Below are 6,712 nucleotides of genomic sequence, written 5' to 3' on the forward strand. Positions count from 1 at the left end.
TCCCTCGTTGAGACCAGGGGCCTCCTCTGGCTTATTTACCATCGTGTTTCTAGAACAGTTTTTGGCATACAGTAGGCACATAATACATACACAATGCAGGCGTGAACGCAAGGCCTGGAAGAACTGAGAGCACTAGAATTTAGTAGCTGAGTGTTCTGGGCAAGGTTCTACCCACTTTTCAGAACAAAAGAAATGCTGAGCGTGTGGAGGCCTCAGCTCTGCTCTCCTGGGCACCTGAGACGAGGCGCATAGGAAAATGTAACAGGGAAAGTGCTCAGGAAAGCCAGGGGCACCACACACATTCCTTCTCTCAAGCCTCTTCGGGCTTTTTAGCCCAGCCACCTCCTTGATGTGCTAACATGCTAACAAAGGGTGGATCACAACCTCTTTCCCTAACACCCTTTCTCTCTGAGTAGTTTAAAAACATTCTTTAGCTCAAAAGGCCTGCTTTTGTTGTCTAGTGCAGCAGGAAACTGGCTCAACTGTCGGCAATTTAGTTGTTACCACCACACTTAGCTCTAGAACATTCCATTGACTTGCTCTGTGGCCTTGGGCACTTTTCTAGCTAATTCTTAGGCTATTTTGTGGGGGCAGTGGGAGGGTATATCGATACAAAATTCTTCTTGCTGACATTTATAAACAAATGTTTCCAACTGATACTTACATATCAAAAACAAACAAAATGCCCCCCCCCAAGAACCACATCCAACAACAACCTTAAAAATCCTGAAATTTGCAGTTATCTTGAATTCTCTTGATGAGCAGAACGTAGCCCTCTTAGTACTGTATGTACTGTGCTAGCAAGTCACCCCACAACTATTACAAAAATCTCCATCGGGGCCGTGGCAGCTGTGGCACAGATGTTCTGCATAGCAGTGGAGCATTGTTTAGTATCAATAAACACTATCTCTGAGACATAAAACGTGAGCGTGGAGCTAGAGGCGGTGATAACCAGAGCCACGCAGACTATTTGCAGGGAAATGGAGTAAGACCCGGGCTGCGAATGGCCCCCCCTTTCCACATGGAATGCTCCCTTTCAGAACACACTGTGATTTAGGTGTTGAGTGTTGGCAGGCCCCAGGCTTGGATCTCTGTGCCAAATGGCCGGTTTGCTCCTAGAGATGGATGCCTGGAGTTTGTGCTAAACCCGAACGCCCCAATTTGCGGTTCTTAAGCCCTGGGTCCACCCTTTAGCATTTGTCTTGCAGATGTCACCAAAGATTTAACTCTGCATGTGCTGATTTCTGAAGCCACTGTGCTCAGCTCCGGGAGGTATGGACTGGCCACAGCCAGTTTAAAAGAAATAACTCTCAACTAGATACCATCCCTCCAGCATACCCAGCTAGTGTCTCCTGCTCTCGTCCCTTTAGAGAGATAAGTAACTGCTACACTGATCCTGGAAGATGATGGAGCAGTTCACTTGCCCACCAGCAGGAGGTGATGAGGCCGGTGCATGTGTCAGAACACCATTGGACTTGAGCCTGGAGGGAAAATGGGCTAGCCTAACTCTCATTTTGCATATGTGCAAACTGGGGCCAAAGCAGGATGGGACTGTTCAAGGCACATGACCAGGTGGATGCAGCCAGAGCTGGACCCCAGGCCAATTTGATGTTCGATGCCAACGTCTGCTTCCATTTCGTCCTTCTTTGATTGTTCCTCATCTTTTAAGTGTAAATAATTGTGGGGTAATTAGTACATCCTTAATTAAAGGAAAATTCTTCAATCAATATCTGACGTTAAAAAAAAAAAAAAGTGAACAAAAAGCAGTACATCAGCCCTAAAGCCCTGAGTTAAATTTAAGGCTCCTGACCCTGTAATATGGGAAGGACATGGGAAGAAGACATGAGATCATGACTGGACGAACTCGAGGGATGTTTGTCCACAGACTATAGGAGTTAGGGGCTTCCATATGGCTCTAAAAGGGCTTAGACTCCAGAAAGTCTTGCTTGGATCTGTTTCAGTCTCCTCCAGGGTAAGTTGAGTTGCTGCATAAGTCAGACTGTCCTGTGCTGCTCTAAATGTGGTGGGGGCGGGGGGAGGTCTGTGGTGGACACCTCCAAGGGCTGCCTGCCCCAGGGGTGATCTGAGTCAGGAAGGGCCCTCTCAGGCCACCTGGAAAAGGCTTCTAAGGGTGACAGTGCATATTCCCTTACCTATTACACAATGACTTGTCTCCGTCAGCCTCTAGTACCACACAGAGAACTGTATCTAGGCCAGTGCAGGTGTCCTAACCCCACCCTGGCCCTCTCCGGGTAGATGTTCCTTTCAAAGTCAACGGTTCACTTGCATTGAGCCTTCTTTCAGAAGACCTTCCAGGTCAACCCTAAAAAGGTCGGGACTGATGACCTCATAACCTCACTTGCTGGAAGGATGAGGTGGCCCCCAGCTCTGCAGCAGCCTACGGTCACCAGACTCCTGAATCCTGTCTCTGTCAAGGCCCCACAGACAGCAACATCTCATTCATCTTGACATTTGTACAGTGCTAGTCCACGTGATAACTGCCTGTCATCTAAGGGTCACCCTGTGGGGGTCATCCCTCTAAGGGCTCTACAGTTGAACAATTGCTAAATTGCTGATGTGTAACTTCCAGGAAAAAAAAAAGAATTTCAGGACTTTTTTGACTAAAGAGATTCTGTAGACTCCTCCATTAAGTTTCACTCTCCCAATTTCAAAAGACAATTGTTTTCCAAAGTGGCCTACAGTGACTGGTCCTGAATAAACTCTTCAAATCCTGGTCCCTGTCCCTCTGCTCTTGTGAGCCAGCTTTAATGCATGGGAGCAGGGCAACACCCCAGCTGATCAGAGCCCGCAGGACAGCTGGTGAAAGGTGAGACGGGATGGGCACCTGCACAGGTACAGCCTTCCTCCTTCTCACTGATGACGGCCTCAGAGCGAGGTGGCGCTGGGGTCCCCAACACCCTGAGGACTGATGCTAAGACTCATGGGAACATCTGTCATCATTAGACCAACATTTGTTAAGCATTCGCCATGTACAGGGCTCTGTGCTGGGTGCTGGGGCCGCAAGAACTGGAAAGCAAGTTGCCACCTCTGCCCTTGGCACATGCAAGAGGGAAGCTGTTTTGGTCCATCAGAAAATGCCCCGGTGCAGGGCGGGTGTGGTGTGCCTCGTGAAGAGAGAGCAATTCGGGCCTCACAGTGGGGCAGAGGCCGGTGGGTGAGCGTCTCACAACAGTTCCCCCTCTGGACCATTCAGATGAATACAGGGCAGAGGTGCTGGCCTGGGCTCTTGTTGGTCCGAAGTTTGACCAAATTCCCAGATGTGTGTGCCCGGCTGTTTCTCTGGCACTAATTTAAATATTTGTGGGTCAGACGGCCTCCTGAGAAGACAGGAGCAACAGCCAGAGCCCTGCTCGCTCACTCCGGCCAGGTGTGCTAAGGCAGGGGGTCGAGGCTCTGCTCAGCAACTGACCTTCCTTCCTCAGCTTCTCCTGTAGGTTGTACAGAAGGGCACTCCAGGCACATCTCTGCCACAGGTGAGGCATGGATTGAGGGAGTGGTGGTCCCAGATTTTCAGGTGCATTGGATTAAACGGGGCTGCATTGTTACTGAGGCCTGAGACTGAGGCTGGGCCTTAGGGGAGATCTGGGTTTGGTGCTGGGCAAGGACTGGCTCAGGCCAGAATCTTCCTCTCCCGGCTCCTGCTTATTGCTCTTGGAACACAGGTGGGCACTGGATTCACCCACCTGAACCCAGGCTGCACCCCAGGCCAGGAGCTGTAGGCCTAGCCTTGGCCAGGGCTCCAGATAGCACTCCACATGGGTTCTGAAAGCAGCACATGCATTTCCTTAATCCTTGTGGATTAATAAATGCCATTTAAAAATAATTAGAAGTGATTGATAATTAATTTCAGAAATCGCCCTCGCCAAGCAACTCATTAAATGTAATCTCCCCGGGTGTCACGTCTACTCATTGTCATGCTTTCAGGCCTCAGGAAAAGCAATGCTGAGTTTAGCAAAAGTTTCCGGTCAGAACCTTTTCCATTTTTGGGTGCTTCCCCGATTCCCAGGCCATCTGATGCCCTGGCAGGGTCCATCCGGTTCTCCGCAGGCTGGGAATGCAGGGGGACAGTCTTGCAGGGCACTGGATGGGGAACCCCTTGGGCTTTCCTCTCAGGCGACCACAGGCAAAGCCGAGACATTCTCATTTCTATGCTCCTGTCCCCTCGAACTTGGTTCTCAATTGTCCAGCAAAGTGCCGACGTGGAACAAAATCCGAGTAACCAGGCCATCCCTCCTGTGCCTCAGAGTCAGACTGCGCAACAAGTGGCAGCTAGGGGTTCCTAGAAGCTGGGGCCTGGCCCCCTGCCCTCCGGGTTTACAGTGGGACAGCGAGTTCTCTGAGGTGGACTTACACCACCAAGTGGCTAGCGAGTGAGGAAGGACGGGCCACATGTTCCAGGCAGGTGTGCAAGAGGCCAGAAAGGGGTGGCTTGGTGAACTGCATTTCCTTCCTCCTCCCTCCATTCTGGCCAGCCATTGACTCTGCTTACGTGAGATGTGCCTCCTGGGAACAAAGCTGTCCATGACCAGGTAGGCACCAGAGACCCAGTGAGCAGTGATACAGGCCCTTTGGTGACTCAGAGTCTACTTGAGATGTGTACATGTGGGGAGAAGAAAACAACAAGACCCTCCATTGACAGTGGAATGTGATATCAAGTGAGGGTTTTAGACAGTGATTCCTGCAAAAGTTTGAGAGAAGGAGAAACCCTTTTCTTTGTGACCCTAGAAATTCTCCAAGGAAAGGAGATTTGGAAGAAGGTACATGGGTGGGGTCGGACAGCGGGCACAAACACCCACAGGCAGGACAGCACAGGGCACGTCGGGGCACGGGGCTCATCTGCCAGGTGGGCTGTGGGGGAGCGCAGGCACGTCAGGATAGAGAGCGGGGTCAAGGCCGAACTGTGCAGGGCCTCGTATACTGGGCTTTGACAGGAAATTTGTTTTGAAGGAGGCAATGAGATCAGAGTGTGGGTCAAGGACTCTTATGATGGAAGGTATTATAGGGGAGCTTCTATGAGCCCCATATGTGGTGCTTCAGGAAACTGGTTATGGGGTACAGGATGCATTGTTGGGGTACAGAAAAGTCTCCTCAGTCTGCAACTGAGCTACCAAAGGATATACTGTACTCCAAACTATTGTTAGGTATTAGGCTGAAAGTGACAGAAAAGTAAAAAAAAAAAAAACAAAACAAAACCACAATGACTTAAGAACAATTAATTTGTCTAACATTCTAAAAATTCAGAAGTAAACAAGTCAGAGATCTGACGGTTTTGATGGTGTTAGGGATCCAGATGGTTTCTAGCTTGTTGATCTGCAGCACCTGCCTTTTACTCCCAACAACCTCTCAGGGTCCAAGATGGCAGCTGCAACACCAGCCATCACATGTCATCTCAGACAAATGGAAGAAAAGAGAGATGAAGAAGGAATCTGAAAAACTAAAGGTGGTCATAAATTCCTTGGCAATTCTCCCATCTAAAAGTGGGAGTTATGTCCTCTCATCTTGAGCAGACGACTTTGTCCACTAGAAAATGGCAGGAATGACGTCATGCTGGTTTCCAACCCAAGTCTTAGGAATATGGCAGCTTCCACAGTCTCTAGGAACATTCTCTCTGGAAGCATTGAGCTGCCACCTGACTATCCTGACTGCCATGCTACAGAGGCCATGGGTAGGGACTCTGGTTGACAGTCTTTGTTTCGCCCAGCCTTCCAGCCATCTCTCCACCAAAGTGCCAGCTAGGTGAACGAAACCATCGTGGCCACCATGGACCAGCCCACCACTAGCTGAGTATCACTAACTGACCCAGTGGTGGAAAAACACATATCACACTGTACACTTCATCCAAGTTTCATATCCACAAAATTGTGAAAAGCGGTTGTCGTTTTAAACCACTAATTTGGGGGGTAATTGTTATGCAACAATAGATAATTAAGACAAAATTAGGTACCCGGAAGTGGGTTGCCGCCCTCACAGAAACCCAACACATGGCCTTGGCTTTGGGACAAGGCATGGAGCAAAAGCTGGGAGGACCTCGAGAAGATTAATTAAAGCTGGAAGGACCTCAAGGTGACTGTTGAGGGTGTAGAGGACAGTGAGAAAAATGTTATTGAAGACTAGACAGAAAGTTGGTGGCATTGTCACCTGTGGTAACGTGGAAAACGGAAAGGGTATCCAGTGAAATATTGGGCCTGTCTGAGGAGACTCCAGACAGAAGCAGAATGTACCGCTGGCTTCCTCCAGCTGCCTGTGATAAACCATGGATGGACTAAGGGAGGAATTGTAAGGTGCAGAGCAGAGCTCAGAGGAAATAGGAAGAGGCCAGGACTTTCTGGCTCTGATAATGAAACTGTTTCTCATTTCCATTGTCTCCTAGCAAAAGTGTCTCATGATGAGAAATGGCTGCAGGACAAAGATCAAATCCAGGGCACTTTGTACAGCATGGCCTCAGGGGGACAGTCCCAAGGTTGAAGCTGTAAGACTTCTTTTAAGACCTTAGAAAGATTTAAGGATATATCTAGTAGGGCTTCTATGTGTCTTAAAGACATGCCTTATAGGCTTTCTCAGTTAGATGACAGCGCTTTAAAAAATGTGTAGGGCATTGCCCACAACAGCTCCTGACCGAGAGCCGCTCTTGGCTCTACCCAGGGACTGGAAATGGAGACACGTGTGTGTGGCCAAGTTTTCAAACTGCTAT

The sequence above is a fragment of the Pteropus vampyrus genome, unplaced genomic scaffold, assembly GCF_000151845.1.
Source record: "Pteropus vampyrus isolate Shadow unplaced genomic scaffold, Pvam_2.0 Scaffold150, whole genome shotgun sequence".
NCBI classification, from domain to species: Eukaryota; Metazoa; Chordata; class Mammalia; order Chiroptera; family Pteropodidae; genus Pteropus; species Pteropus vampyrus.